We start from the raw sequence: 15713 nt of genomic DNA on the forward strand, positions 1-15713 counted from the left end.
CACCTTCCCTCAATTCTCCTACCACCTACCTACACTCGGGGCAATGTACAATGACCAATTTACCTATCAACCTGCAAGTCTTTGGCTGTGGGAGGAAACCAGAGCACCCGGCGGAAACCCACGCGGTCACAGGGAGAACTTGCAAACTCCACACAGGCAGTACCCAGAACTGAACCCGGGTCGCTGGAGCTGTGAGGCTGCAGTGTTTTTTTCCAGATTCTTATGAATAAAGTATATTTTGGAAAAACAAAATTCTTAATGAAGTAGGCGCAGTCGATGGGTGCACCTCCTTCACTATCTTTCACCGCCACCCTAACGGTGTTACACACCCCCTGGCCTGGAGCTCTGGTGTTGGTTGCAGCCATTTTTACTTGACGTTTTCCTGGGACAAGTACTAAATCCTCAACTGACAGGGAAACCACCACCACGGTATATCTCCAATCCCAAAGGGCGAAATGCCCTAAATACGGTGCTGAAACCACCGTCCACCCCCAAAAAAACACAAAAACAGCACCTGTATTATCAAACGCCACTGATCACGGTCTCTCCCCTGCCAGCTAAGTCCACGCATTGAGGTGGAGAAGTGCGTACTTGGAGCTGCGAAGAAACGAGCACGAGTGTTTATAGCAAAAAATAATTGGGAGCTGAAACACTGTCCAGCAACAGCTAGTAAATTCTATTTTTGATTCATATAATCAGGGGTGAGCGCAAAAGCTGACCCCCAACTATCACAAATTCTGCAGTTGAGTATCCCACATTTGAAGACATCACAGGCATCAGAAAACCCACAGTACAATAGGTTAGCCTCATCCTGGGAGAACTTTTTTCTTTATTTCGAAAATATACTTTATTCATAAAAATCTGTAAAAATTACATTCCCAAACAGTTTAAAACAGCATCAAGTCAAAAAATACAAACAGTGCAAAGGTGATCAGTTTCCTTCTATACAATCATGAGTTGCCTCACAACTCTTCCATTTCATTGTCATTTTACATTTACAGCACACAGAATTTTCCCGATACAGTTCGAGGGGTTTCCCATGGATCCAGCCCCTCAGTTCAGCTTGGTGGGGGGACCTTACACTGTGGCCTTTCCCCATTGAGCCTTTGCTGCGGCTGCCCCAAGCTTAAGTGCACCCCTCAGCACGTAGTCCTGGACCTTGAAACGTGCCAGTCTGCAACATTCCGTCACCGACAACTCTTTGCACTGGAAGAGCAGCAAGTTTCTGGCAAACCAAAAGGCATCTCCCGCTGAATTGATAGTCCTCCAAGCAGTTGATGTTTGTATCAGTGTGCGTCCCTGGGAACAGTCTATAGAGCACAGACTCCTGTGTTATCAAGCTGCTTGGAATAAACCATGACAAAAACCACTGTATTGCTTTGATCTTTTTTTTAATTTCCAAAATATACTTTATTCATAAAAATCTGCAAAAATTACATTGCCAAACAGTTTCAAACAGCACCAAAAAATACAAACATTGCAAGGGAGATCAGTTTCCTTCTATACTATCATGAGTTTCTTCACAACCCTTCCATTTCACTATTGTTATGCCAATTACAGTTTCACATTTACAGCAAAAGAAAATATCAACAAAACAGTTCGAGGAGTTTCCCATGGATCCAACCCCTCAGTTCAGCTTGGTGGGAGGAACCTTACTTTTTTTTTATTTCCAAAATATACTTTATTCATAAAAATCTGTAAAAATTACATTGCCAAACAGTTTCCAAACAGCACCAAAAAATACAAACATTGCAAGGGAGATCAGTTTCCTTCAATACTGTCATGAGTTTCTTCCCAACCCTTCTGTTTCACAATTGTCATGTCAATTACAGTTTTACATTTACAGCAATTGAGAATATTAACGATACCGTTCGAGGGGATTCCCATGGATCCAGCCCCTCAGTCCAGCTTGGTGGGGGAACCTTACACTGTGGTCTTTCCCCATTGAGCCTTTGCTGCGGCTGCCCCAAGCATTAGTGCGTCCCTCAGCACGTAGTCCTGGACCTTGGAATGTGCCAGTCTGCAACATTCGGTGGTGGACAACTCTTTGCACTGGAAGACCAGCAAGTTTCGGGCAGACCAAAGGGCGTCTTTCACCGAATTGATAGTCCTCCAGCAGCAGTTGATGTTTGTCTCGGTGTGCGTCCCTGGGAACAGCCCGTAGAGCACAGACTCCTGTGTTACAGAGCTGCTTGGGATGAACCTTGACAAAAACCACTGCATCTCTTTCCACACCTGCTTTGCAAAGGCACATTCCAGGAGGAGGTGCGCGACCGTCTCTTCCCCACCACAGCCAACGCGGGGGCATTGTGCGGAGGGGCGAGACTTCGGGTGTGCATGAAGGATCTGACGGGGAGGGCCCTTCTCACCATCAGCCAAGCTACGTCTTGGTGCTTGTTTGAAAGTTCTGGTGATGAGGCATTCCGCCAAATGACTTTGACGGTCTGCTCGGGGAACCATCCGACATGATCCACTGTTTCCTTTTCCCATAGGGCCTTGAGGACATTCCGTGCAGACCACTGCCTGATGGATCGGTGGTCAAAAGTGTTTTCCCGCAGAAACTGCTCCACGAAGGATAGGTGGTACGGCACCGCCCAACTGCATGGAGCGTTCCGCGGCAATGTGACCAGGCCCATCCTTCACAACACCGGGGACAGATAGAACCTCAGCACGTAGTGACACTTGGAGTTTGCGTACTGGGGATCTACACACAGCTTGATGCAGCCGCACACGAAGGCAGTCATCAGGATGAGGGCCACGTTGGGTACATTTTTCCCACCCTTGTCCAGAGATTTGAACATCGTGTCCCTCCGGACCCGGTCCATTTCCCTGCTGCTGGAGGACCATCAATTTGGTGATAGACACTCTTTGGTCTGCACGAAATCTGCTGGTCTTGCAGCGCAAAATGTTGTCCACGACCGAGTTTTGCAGACTGGCACATTCCAAGGTCCAGGACTACATGCTGAGGGACGCACTTTTATTAAGGTTGTTAAGATAAAGATTCTTTCTCTTCAAAGGTGATCAGAGGGCGAGAGAGAGACAGAGGGAAATGTCCAGACTCCAGAGAAGAATGCAAAATCTGCTCTGGCTGCAGTCGATGGGAGTCGAGGTCAAGGAGGACTTCCAAGAGGTGAAGAACCAGCAGGCCTCGCTCTTTGCCACGGAGGCCTCCAAGATCATCTTCCGGTCCAGAGTCCTCTCCATTGAGCAGGATGAGACGTGCTCACGTTTCTTCTTCCAAAATGTACACAGAGAGAGCTCTGTTATCAGCAGCTTGAAGGAACAGGATGGCTCAGTAACGTCTTTGCAATCCAACACAGCGGCACAGTGGCGCAGTGGTTAGCACCTCAACCTCACAGCTCCAGTGACCCGGGTTCAATTCTGGAGACTGCCTGTGTGGAGTTTGCAAGTTCTCCCTGTGTCTGCGTGGGTTTTCTCCGGGTGCTCCGGTTTCCTGCCAAAAGACTTGCAGGTTGGTAGATAAATGGGCCATTATAAATTGCCACTAGTATAGGTCGGTGGTAGTGAAATATAGGAAAAGGTGAGGATATGGTAAGAATATGGGATTAGTATAAATGGGTGGTTGATGGTAGGTACAGACTCGGTGGGCCGAAGGGCCTGTTTCATTGCTGTATCTCTAAAAAAATATTAAGGATCAGCAAATGCTTTAATGCTGGGCTGCAAGACGCGAAGCCCACAGACAGCACGGCTTCCCAGTTCTTCCTGTCATCTATCACAGAGGTCTTGGAAGACAGCATGAGGGAGAGACTGGACAAGCCGCTAACTCTGGACGAGCTGACAAAGGCCATCAGGTCCATCGAGACGAGTACATCTCCCGGAAGCGACGGCTTACCGGTTGAGTTGTATTCGGCCCTGTGGGACTGGGTCGGCCCAGACCTGCTGGAAGTATACGACAGTATGCTCCTGGCCAGCAGCATGTCAGAATCCATGAGGAAAGGCATCATCGCCCTCATCTACAAGCGGAAGGGGGTGAGGGCGGAAATCAGAAATTGGCGGCCCATCTCACTGCTTAATGCAGATTACAAGATTCTGTCCAAAGTCATCGCCAGTCGAGTCAAGTCTGCTCTGGAGTTGGTGATTCACCCTGACCAGGCCTGCACTGTACTCAGCAGGAAGCTCTCTGATAGTCTCACACTACTCAGGGATATGGACATCTGCCTCATCAGCTTGGACCAGGAGAAGATTTTTGACGGGATATTGCACACATTCATGATGGACCTGCTCTCCAAAATGGGGTTTGGGGACGGAATCTGCAATTGGTTCAAACTGCTTTGCACAAACATCAGTAGTGCAGTCTCAATCAATGGGTGGGAATCATAAAGTGCCCTGATCCAATCTGGAGTCAGACAGGGCTGTCCTCTCTCCCCTGTCTTGTCTGATTGCTGTATCGAACCTTTTGCAGAGTCCATTAGGAAGGATGCAGGCATAAGAGGGGTGACAATCCCAGTCCGTGGACGCACTCAGGTAAAAGCCTCCCTGCACATGGCCAATGTTGCTGTCTTCTGCTCGGATCCACCATCCCCTCGCAGACAGTTGAGCATCTGCGACCAGTTCGAACCAAAGCCAACTATGGCAAGAGTGAGGCCATGTTCTTTGGGAACCGGGCCGACCGATCCTTTGTCCCCTTCACCATCAGGTCAGACTACCTGAAGGTGCTGGGGATATGGTTCGGAAGGGCCGGGGCCTGCTCCAAAACCTGGAAGGAGCGAGTGGCCAGGGTGCACAATAAACTGAGTGTGTGCGAGCAGCGATCTCTCTCCATTGTGGGTAAGAAAATGGTCATCAGGTGCGAGGCACTCTCGTTGTTGCTGTACGTGGCGCAGGTCTGGACCATACCCCACTCCTGCACTGTGGCAGTCACCCGAGCCATTTTCCGCTTTATCTGGAGATCTAAAATGGACCAGGGCGGGAGGGACACGATGTTCAAACCTCTGGACAAGGGCGGGAAAAATGTACCCAACGTCGCCCTCATCCTGTTGACCACCTTCGTGTGCAGCTGCACCAAGCTGTGTGTAGAGCCCCAGTACACAAACACCAAGTGTCACTATGTGCTGAGGTTTTATCTGTCCCTGGTGTTGCGAAGGATGGGTCTGGTCACATTGCCGCGGATCGCTTCATCCAGTTGGACTGTGCCGTACCAGCTATCCTTCGTCGGAATGTTTCTGCGGGAAAACACCTTTGACCACCAATCCATCAGGCAGTGGTCTGCACGGAATGTCCTCAAGGCCCTACGGGAAAAGGAGATGGTGGATCCGGTCGGATGGTTCCCCGAGCAGACTGCCAAAGTCATTTGGCAGAATGCTTCATCACCAGAACTTTCAAACAAGCACCAAGATGTAGCTTGGTTGGTGCTAAGAAGAGCCCTTCCTGTCAGATCCTTCCTGCATGCCCGAAGTCTCACCCCCTCCACACGCGGCCCTCGAGGTGGCTGCGATGGGGAAGAGGCAGTTGCCCACCTCCTTCTGGAATGTGTCTTTGCAAAGCAGGTGTGGAAAGAGATGCAGTGGTTTTTGTTGAGGTTCATCCCAAGCAGCTCTGTAACACAGGAGTCTGTGCTCTACGGGCTGTTCCCAGGGATGCACACCGAGATAAACATTAACTGCTGCTGGAGGACCATCAATTTGGTGATAGACACTCTTTGATCTGCCCGAAACCTGCTGGTCTTGCAGCGCAAAGAGTTGGCCACGACCGAGTTTTGCAGACTGGCACATTCCAAGGACCAGGACTACGTGCTGAGGGACGCACTAAAGCTTGGGGTAGCCACTGCAAAGGCTCAATGGGGAAAGACCACTGTGTAAGGTCCCCCCGCCATAGTGAACTGGGCAGCTGGACCCATTGGAAACCCTTGTGCTGTATACACCAGGTATGGGTTTGCTGTAAAATGTCCATGTCAGGTAAAATGGAATGGAAGGGTTGTGAGGCAACTCACTCCTGCATTGAAGAAAACTGATTTCCTTTGCACTTTTTGGAATGTCAACTTGGTGCTGTTTTGAACTGTTGTATAATGCATTTTTTACAGATTTATATGAAGAAAGCATATTTTTAGGAATAAAAACCTGGGGATTCATATGCATAGTTCTTTGAAGGTGGCAGGACACATTGAGAAAGTAGTTAGCAAAGCATATGGGATCTTGGGCTTCATAAATAGAGGTACTGAGTCCAAAAGTAGGGAAGTTATGCTGAATCTGTATAAATTTCTAGTTGGGCCACAACCAGAGAATTGCATCCAGTTCTAGTCAACACACTTTTGGAGGGATGTGAGTGTCCTTGAGAGGGTGGAGGAGATTTAACAGAATGGTTCCAGGCATGAGGGATTTTAGCTGTAAGGTTAGGTTGGAGAAGCTGGGGCTGTTCTCCTTGCAGCAAAGGAGATTGAGCGGAGATTTGATCGACATGTAAAAGATTATAATAAATATGACAGGTTTAGATAACTTACAGGGCGATGGGGATAGAGCGGGGGAATGGGACTGAATGGATTGATTTACATGGGCTTGATGGGCAAAATGACTTCCTGTGCTGTAGTGACTCCAGGACTCAATGACTCTCTCTCCGTCTCTCTCTTTCTCTCTCTCTCTCTCTGTCTATCGCTTTACCTCTCTCTGCCTCTCTCTCTCTATCTGTCTTTAGCTGGTCCTCTAACTTTCTATTGCACTCTCTCTCTCTTTTTTGTTTCACTCTCTCTCTCTCCATTACACACATATTTGTCAATCACATGTCAAAGAAGGAAGCGTAATGAAGGAATGTCTGCGCCCTTGAAAATGTTTCCAGCAGAATAGTTAAATGTTTAAAGTTTCTGTAGGGAGTTTGACCTGAGATGGTGAGACACAAGGATGTGAGGTTATTAAAGTCTTCACCAAATGTAATAGGGAATAATTTTCTTCACTGGTGAACCCAAAGGAACAAATATGGCACAAGAATGAGAAAAGTCAGAGGATTGAGAAACATCCAATGGTTCTTCACATATACAAGTCAGCAGACCCACAGAAAAACAGTAGGTTGAGAGTTCAGATCCAGTGATAGACTGGACAAATATCGAGCCAGTGCTTTTTTCTTTATAAACCTGACATCTGTCCACTTGGCTATTGCACCTCGTCTCGATGTATCTGATAATACTGATACTATTTGTATTCCACAGTTGCTTTGAAATCACAGGCAATATAAATGGATTGGGAATGTCAATGGTCAGGAACCATTAATGGATTGGGAAAGTCAATGGACTGGAAAATATCAGTGGATTGGGAAATTCTATAGACTGAGTTATTTCAATGGATTGGGACAGTTCAGTACATTGTGAAACATCAATGGATTAGGAAACAGGAATTAAAGGGACAGATGAAGTTCAACCTGGAAAAGTGTGAAGTGATTCATTTTGGAATGTCGAATTTGAATGCAGAATACAGGCTTAAAGACAGGATGCTTGGTAGTGTGGAGGAACAGAGGGATCTTGGGGTCCATGTCCATAGATCGCTCAAAGTTGCCACCCAAGTTGATAGGGTTGTTAAGAAGGCGTATGGTGTGTTGGCTTTCATTAACAGGGGGATTGTGTTTAAGAGCCGCGAGGTTATGCTGCAGCTCTATAAAGCCCTGGTTAGACCACACTTGGAATATTGTGTTCAGTTCTGGTCGCCTCATTATAGGAAGGATGTGGAAGCTTTAGAGAGGGTGCAGAGGAGATTTACCAGGATGCTGCCTGGACTGGAGTATATGTTTTACGAAGAAAGGTTGAGGGTGCTAGGGCTTTTCTCATTGGAACGAAGAAGGATGAGAGGTGACTTGATAGAGGGGTACAAGATGATGAGAGGCATAGATAGAGTGGATAGCCAGAGACTTTTTCCCAGGGCAGAAAGGGCTATCACCAGGGGGCATAATTTTAAGGTGATGGAGGAAGGTTTCGGGGAGATGTCAGAGGTAGGTTCTTTACACAGAGAGTGGTGGGTGCGTGGAATGCACTGCCAGCGGTGGCAGTAGAAGCAGATACATTAGGGACATTTAAGCGACTCTTGGATAGGTACATGGATGATAGTAGAATGAAGGGTATGTAGGTAGTTTGATCTTCGAGTAGGTTAAAGGTTCGGCACAACATCATGGGCCGATGGGCCTGTACTGTGCTGTACTGTTCTATGTTCTATGTTCCAGATGAAAGGATTGCATTAATCGATGGATTATAATGTGGAGAGGCAGGAGAAAATGATGCCATTTTAAGTAGGGGGCCGGGGGTTAGTAGAAACAGACCAGGGCTATTTTACTCTCTATCTCACTCCTTTCTTCTATCTGGCTCATTATCACATCCTCTCTCTCTCAGAGCGGTGGGAATCGCTGGAACCCACACTTGTTGCTCAGGTTGTTTGGTTCCGGGAAAATACAAGGTCCACATCAGATTGACAGGAAGGATAAATGTGATTCAGAGCCAATCATATTCCTTTTGGTGATGTGTGCTCAGCCTTGTTATATCAGCAAAGGCAGCAGGAAATGCAAATCCTGAAGAGTTTTGATAGAGTAAAGAAGGAGAAAGTGTTGCCAGTGACAGAAAGGTCAGTAACCAGAGGAAACACATTTAAAGTAATCGACAAAAGAATTCGAGTTGTGATGAGGAGATTGTTTTTTCAGCAGTGTGTTGTTCTGGTCTGGAATGCAATCCTGAAAGGTCAGTGGAAGCAGATTCAATGTTAACTCTGAATGGAATTGGATATACACCTGACATGGAAAATAAAACAGGGCAATGGGGGAAAGGACAGGAGTACGGGATGTGGGATTAATAGAATAGATCTGTTAAATATCAAGCAAATGCACAGTATTAAGGTTCTGTGCTTGGACCTCAGTTATTTTCACTCTATCAATGGCAGAGAAGGCTCGAGGAACCATGTGGCTTCTCGTCATGTTCTTCCCAGTGTCCAGGATGAAGTGCAACATGACACTGATTTCCAGATGGCCGACACAAATGCAACGGACATCTTTTCTGGAAACATCACATTTAAAGTGATAAACTAACCATAAGGCACGGACGGGGATTGAACCCGTAATCTTCAGTTTACGAGACTGACGCCTTACCACTTGGCCACCATGCCTTTCCTGAATGGACACCTGAGGCTCCAGAGGAGGATTTGTGATTCTTTTTCAATTTGGTTGAAACAGCATCGAGAAACATGCACAGAAATGAAGAGGGATTGTGGAATGGGGAACAGATCAGCCTCATTTCCATCATCAGCATCATGAAATCTTCATTCAGACATTCCATTCCCATCCTCAGCTTTTCTCACATCTGTACAATAATATGAGTGGACATTGGGTTGTTACTGGGCAGATTATATAAATAGACTATGTGCATCATCACAGGAAGTGCTGTAATATAATCTGTACGGCACCTCATGGAGAGTTGTAGTTGAAACCTTCAATGCAAGATGTGCAGAGTAAACTCAGGTTATTTTAACCGTCAGATTCTTATAAATTCTGTACTAAGCCTTGACAGATATCAGAATATTATATGGGGGCCACAGTAAACCAAAGCGAAGATGGAGAAATCTTTGCCTGTACCTTTGAAAAGGTCACTGGACTGAACCAAGCCGAGGACTGGCCGAGATGGTTCCAAAGGTTTGCAAGGTATCGTACTGCATCGGGTCTCGTGCAGAAGCCAGACATGGAACAGGTCAGTACGCTATTGTCTGCAATGAAGGGAGTGTGCAGGCAACATCCTCATGAAGAACAGAAGGCAACATGTGAAGAAGTTATTAAGGCACTCAACCTATTTTAATTGAGGAAAAAAATGTCATCGTGGAGCCAAAGTTAAAACGCTGCATTTGCTGACAACGCAACCACCAGGTGACGCTGTACTAGCACATGCGCAAATGCAGTCTCTTCCACTGAAACGTCACTGTCTGTGACATTCAGGCAGCTGCCAGGCTGAAAGATGGAGCTCCTCAATTTATCACAGAAAACAACTTCGACCCAAAAATCCCGTCAAAGGTTGCCATCGCCGCCTCCGTCCCACCCCCAACAGTCCCCCGCTCCTTCTTGTGCATTATATAGTACCAAGTCATCTTAATTCACCTAAAGTGAATTACTTTCGGAGCAGTGACTGTCATTTCATAAGCAAATATGGCACATATCTACACAATGGACATGTTTTGGTTGATACTCGGTGAACGTTGCGCTGTTTGAAGTCTCATCAGAAGGACAGCACCTCTGACAGTGCTGCACACCCTCTGTAATTCAGTGAGGTTTCATAGAGTCATAGAGTTATACAGCACAGAAACAGGCCCTTCGGCCATCGTGTCCGTGCCGGCCATCAAGTACCTATCTATTCTAATCCCATTTTCAAGCACGTGGCCGTAGCCTTGTATTCTGTGGCGTTTTGAGTTATCATCTAAATACTTCTTAAATGTTATGAGGGTTCCTGCCTCTACCACGCCTTCAGGCAATGTGTTCCAGATTCCAACCACCCTCGAGGTGAAACATTTTTTCCTCAAATCCCCTTTAAACAGTGCCATCCCATTCTCCGGACGATCATTCCCCGCTTCCCCCCATCCCACTCTCTGACTGCTCACTCCCCGCTTCACCCACCACCACCCCCATCCTGCTGTCTGGCTGCTCACACTCCAGGCCATGGGCTCTGCCGCTTCCTTCCTCTCGGCCACTCGCTCCAACATTGCCCCATGACCCCTCGAGGCTCGCCTTGATTTATCGGGTGGTGCGGTGAAGAATGATCGAATATTGGAGCGAGAGGCCGAGAGGAGGGAAGCAGCATGGCTTAGAGCTAGTGTCTGGAGGGACGTGGGGGGGAAGCGGGGCGTGAGTGGTCGGAGAGAGGGCAGTGCGGGGGTGGGGGGGGGGGTGTAACAAGCGGACGGAGGGCGGGGGAGCGGGGTAGCGAGGAGCGGGCAGTGAGCGGCCTGGAGTGAGTGGCTGAGAGGGAATAGAGAGTTTTCCTGCGCATGCGCCACTTCGTCCTGGAAGACGTAGGCTGAGCATGCGCAGTATCTCAGAGCGCAGGAGACTGATCGTGCATGTGCGAGCTTGGAGCGCTCTGATGACGTCGGCTGGCTGCTGCATTGTCAGGAATCACTTTGAATTTAATAAGCGTACAAAACAGAAAGGGGAGAGTAATCATTCATTTATCAATGACTTGTACAATCTCACGGAGGTTTGTGAATACGGCAACTTAAGGGAAGAGCTGAATGGAGACAGGATTGTGTTCGGGGTATTAGACAACACCCTTTCAGATCATCTACAGTCCAGGGCTGATCTCACATTAACGAAAGAGTATCAATTGAGCAGCCAAGCAGAGCTTAGAAAGTTTAACCAATCCATTGTTCGAGGGGACAGGGAGAGACTGATCTCGAGAGTTGCAGACTCAATTGAATTTGTTAAGAAAACAAAAGGAAAAATTAGTGGTCAAAGACAAGAAAGACGGGAAGAGCATCTAGTGGTAGCTGCAACCAATTGCAGTAGGTGTGGCCGAGAGAGACACAAGTGGGAAAACTGCCTCGCCAAAGAAGCTGAGTGTTTTTCCTGCAGAAAGTTGGGACACTTTCAGTCAGTGTGTGGCAGTAAAATACCAGCACTGAATATAATTAAAGGGAAATCCCCAGAGAGCAAAAACATGAATGAAGTACAGGATATCCAAAGTGTGGAAATACATTTTTTAGGTGAAATCCAGGAAATAAAGTGAGAGTTGCTGGACGACAGAAATTCTGAAATATTTTAAGACAGAGGTAGATAGATTCTTGATAAACAAGGGGGTGAAAGGTTATCAGGGGCAGGTGGGAATGTGGAGTTGAGGTTGCAATCAGATCAGCCATGATCTTATTGAATGGTGGAGCAGGCTCGAGGGGCCGAGTGGTCTACTCCTGCTCCTACTTGGTATGTTTGTATGTAAGAAAACATGTTCTAGATACAATGAGAACTATCATTTGTTTGGAAATGGATTTGAACGCTTTTATCAAAAGGTGAGAGCTTTAATTTTTCTACAATTAACAGGCAAATCCTTGTGGAGTTGAGATTGACAGAAACAATGGGCTGGATTCTATAGAGCCCTCGACGTCGAGATCTGTGGTGGGGGTGGGGTGGGGGCCGCCTGAAGATGGCCCCGGATGAGGCCCGCCATGGACCTCAACGCCGGCAGGGCCTGGCTCGATATTGCCGGCGACGGCGAGGCCTTGTGGGGGATCTCCACCGCTCGGCAACGGGACCACAAACCTGCATTAATTATTATCCCATCACTTCCTGATGTTCCGCTGCGATCTTCAGCCCAGTGGCCGGCACTGCCGTGCCTTCGGAGCCCCACCCGGGCAAATGAGGTGCAACACTGGTGGGGAGGGGGGAGAAGGTAACTTTCTCAGTGTGGGGGTGGGGGGATGGAGTCAAATTAATGTCATGGGTGTAGGGGATGGTGGGAAGGGTTATAGTTGACAGTTTGTGCAGTTTTGGGCGGAAGGTCAGATGGTAAAGGTAGGTTTTGGGAGGGAAGGGCAAATAATTAATTTAACTGTTATTGGGGGGATGGGAGAGAGGCAAAAGCAATGTATTTATTTCATTTCATTTAATCTTCCTTTAAATATTTTCCAGTAGGACTAACAGTCCTTTAAAAATGGCTGACACTCCAGTACAGTACTAAGGCAGTGCTGCACTATCAGAAATGCTGTTTTTCAGGTGAGACAGAAAATTGAGGATCTCTCTGCCCTCTCAGGTGGATGTTAAAGGTACCATGGCACTATTTCGTAGAATAGAAGGGGAATTATTTCTGGGATGCTGGTCATTGTTTAACCCTGAATCAACATCACTTCAAAACAGATTATCTCGTTTTTATCACGTTGTTGTTTCTGGGAGCTTGCTGTGCGCACATTGGCCACCATGTTTCCTACATGACTACAGTGACTACACTTGGAAAGTCCTTCATTGGCTGTAAAAGGCTTTGCAACGTCCTGTGGTCGTGAAATGCAAGTCTTGCTTTTTCCATTGTTATCAGTGTCATTGTGATCAAAAGATAGGATTCGTGAACACAAAGTTTAAATCAATTTTGATTAAAATAATGTAAAAGCATCTATATTCTTGCACTGTACTTAATAATCTCCATCTTCCTATCCTTTCAGAGTGCAATGTCATCGACCCTGAAATTGATTCCATAATCTCATAGAATCTTAGACTCATAGAAAGTTTAAGGCACAGAAAGAGGCCACTTGGCCCTCAGACAATTTCAGCCCAGTTCTGATGAAAGGTCACAGGTCTGAAACGTTAACTCTGTTTCTCTCTCCACAGGTGCTGCCGGACCTGCTGAGTATTTCCAGCATTTTCTGTTTTTATTTCAGATTTCCAGCATCTGCAGTATTTTGCTTCTGTGTTACTTTGAAAGTTAAAACTGAACCACCTGTTTACAATTCACACTGGCGTCTCCCATGAAATGATTCTGTATAATGTTAATGTAATGAATACAGATTCCGAGCACTGAGCTTCCTGTGGGGAATTGGGGAGATGAAAACCAGCAGACTCTGCAGGGATTTCCACTGGGAGCACAAATTCACAAAATCTACCTTTTATATATCGATTCATTTTGATTGTCCTTCTGGAAAATTATTTTGAAACAATTTAAACATCAACCCACAGCTCCATGACTGGGTCAATTATGAGGTCATCCTCTGACAGGTCATGTGACAGCTGGAGCCACAAGACATCAGAACCAGATTTGTGACTGGATTAAAACCCGGAATCCTGTCCCAATGGCTTTTCAAATAAAGCTGTTGCTGTTTGAAAACACAGCAGTTAAACTTTCTGCCTGATCATGAGGGGAGCTAGGGAGAAATTTACAAAACTCAATCCTTCAACAAAATAGTTCAAAAATCATTAATATCGAAATCATGTGAGGATTTATATGCAGGAGAAACAAGCAGAATACAGAAAGTACAGAGGAGAGCTGAAAAAGGAAATGAGATCAGCAAGAGAATGCATGAGTAAAGATTAGCAGGTCACATAACTGGGAACACTGAAGTCTTTTACCAACATATGGATAGTCAATGAAAGGGTGGGTCAATTAGGAGATCCTGTGGAGGCAGAGGGTGTGGCTGAGGGACTAATTAAGTATCACAAAATAAGCGGATGCTGCAAATGTCACAGTAAAGGAGGAGGAAGTGAAGAAATTGGACAGGATGAAAATAGATAAAGTGGAGACAATTACAAGGTTGGCAGCTCTCACAGTGGAAAAGTCACCCAGTTTGAATGGGCTGCATCCTGGTTTGCTGAGGGAAGTAAGGGTGGAAATATCAGAGATTCGAACCACAATCTTTCAATCCTCCTTAAATATGGGAATGTTGCCAGAGGACTGGAGGACGCAGGTAAGCTTGGGTAGTTCGATCTTACTTTAATTTGACCATTTTTATAATGTATCCATTGTAATAACTAACAAGGTCAAGAAAGCCATTTTATAATTAACACATGACCAAAGGAGCCATTTTGTGTTCAGTACAAACGTGCCGTGTCGAGTACACTATTTGTGCTTAAACATTAGCACAACACGGGAAGAAACGGTTACCGATCATAAGCTCTCAATCAATTGGTGCAGAGTATGAGCGTCAGGGGTTACTTCTGACAGTTGAAGAGATCATCGCATCTCATTGGATAGCTGCCACACACTCCAAGCTGGGCAGCCCCCAATCAGTTAGGTGCTGTCCTGCCACGACCTGCTTGCTTCAATGGGTGCTTGGAGCTTCGAGAGTCATCTCTCAACAGGCGGATCGATAATCAATGCACCAAGAAAAACAAGCTCAACAAAGAAGACACCAGTCCTTCGCATCACAAGCTGGAATGTGAGGACCATGTGTCCTGGCCTTACTGACACCCTTCTGCAGGTTGATGACACACACAAGACAGCTTTGATGGACAAAGAACTCACAAGGCTCAATGTGGACATTGCTGTGCTGCAAGAAACTAGACTCGTCCAAAGTGGATCCCTCAAAGAGAAACACTACACCTTCTTCTGGCAGGGGAAAGCCCAAGAGGCAACTCGTGAGCATGGAGTGGTTTTCACAGTAAAAAACACGCCACTTGAGATGAGTGAACCAGCCACAGTAGGCTCAGAGAGACTTCTTACTTTTCACTTGTCAACAAGCGTGGGCCCAGGTAATCTCATGTGCATCTATGTCCCGACACTCACCTCCACCCCAGATGTCAAGGATCAATTCTATGTGACACTTGATACTGCCATCAGTAGAATTCCCAGCACTGAGGGACTGTACCTTCTAGGAGACTTCAACGCAAGCTTGGGTACTGACTACAGCTTGGCCAACGAGCATAGAGCACCAGGGGATTGGCAAGATGAATGAAAATGGACAGAGGTTGCTGGAGCTATGCTGTTACCATGGATTCTGTGTGATGAACAGCTACTTCCAGGTCAAGCTGTGCCACAGGGTGTCCTGGAGACATCTGAGATCACACCACTGGCACCAGCTAGACCTTATCATCACCAGACATACCACCCTCAGCAGTGTCCTCATCACTCACAGCTATCACAGCGCTGACTGTGACACTGAGCACTCCCTGGTGTGTAACAAGGTCAGGCTTCAGCCAAGGAAGCTTCATCCATCCAAGAAGAACGTCGTCCTCAGATCAACAGTTGAAGAACCACTGATCCAGAAAGGACCCAGGAGTTCCTCAACATCCTCGATCAGGCTCTTTCAGACAACAATGCTCAAGGCCTCAGTGCAGTG

The 15713-nt window shown here is 46.7% G+C and overlaps 1 non-coding gene across 1 annotated transcript; it reads right to left on the minus strand.

Annotated features, from left to right (window-relative positions):
• Nucleotides 1-9014: 9014 nt before the first annotated feature.
• trnat-cgu (transfer RNA threonine (anticodon CGU)) lies at nt 9015-9086 on the minus strand. Its single transcript has one exon. It is a non-coding gene; the product is annotated as a tRNA-Thr (tRNA).
• Between the last annotated feature and the right edge of the window lie 6627 nt (nt 9087-15713).

This window comes from Heterodontus francisci, unplaced genomic scaffold, assembly GCF_036365525.1.
Source record: "Heterodontus francisci isolate sHetFra1 unplaced genomic scaffold, sHetFra1.hap1 HAP1_SCAFFOLD_75, whole genome shotgun sequence".
Taxonomy (NCBI): Eukaryota; Metazoa; Chordata; class Chondrichthyes; order Heterodontiformes; family Heterodontidae; genus Heterodontus; species Heterodontus francisci.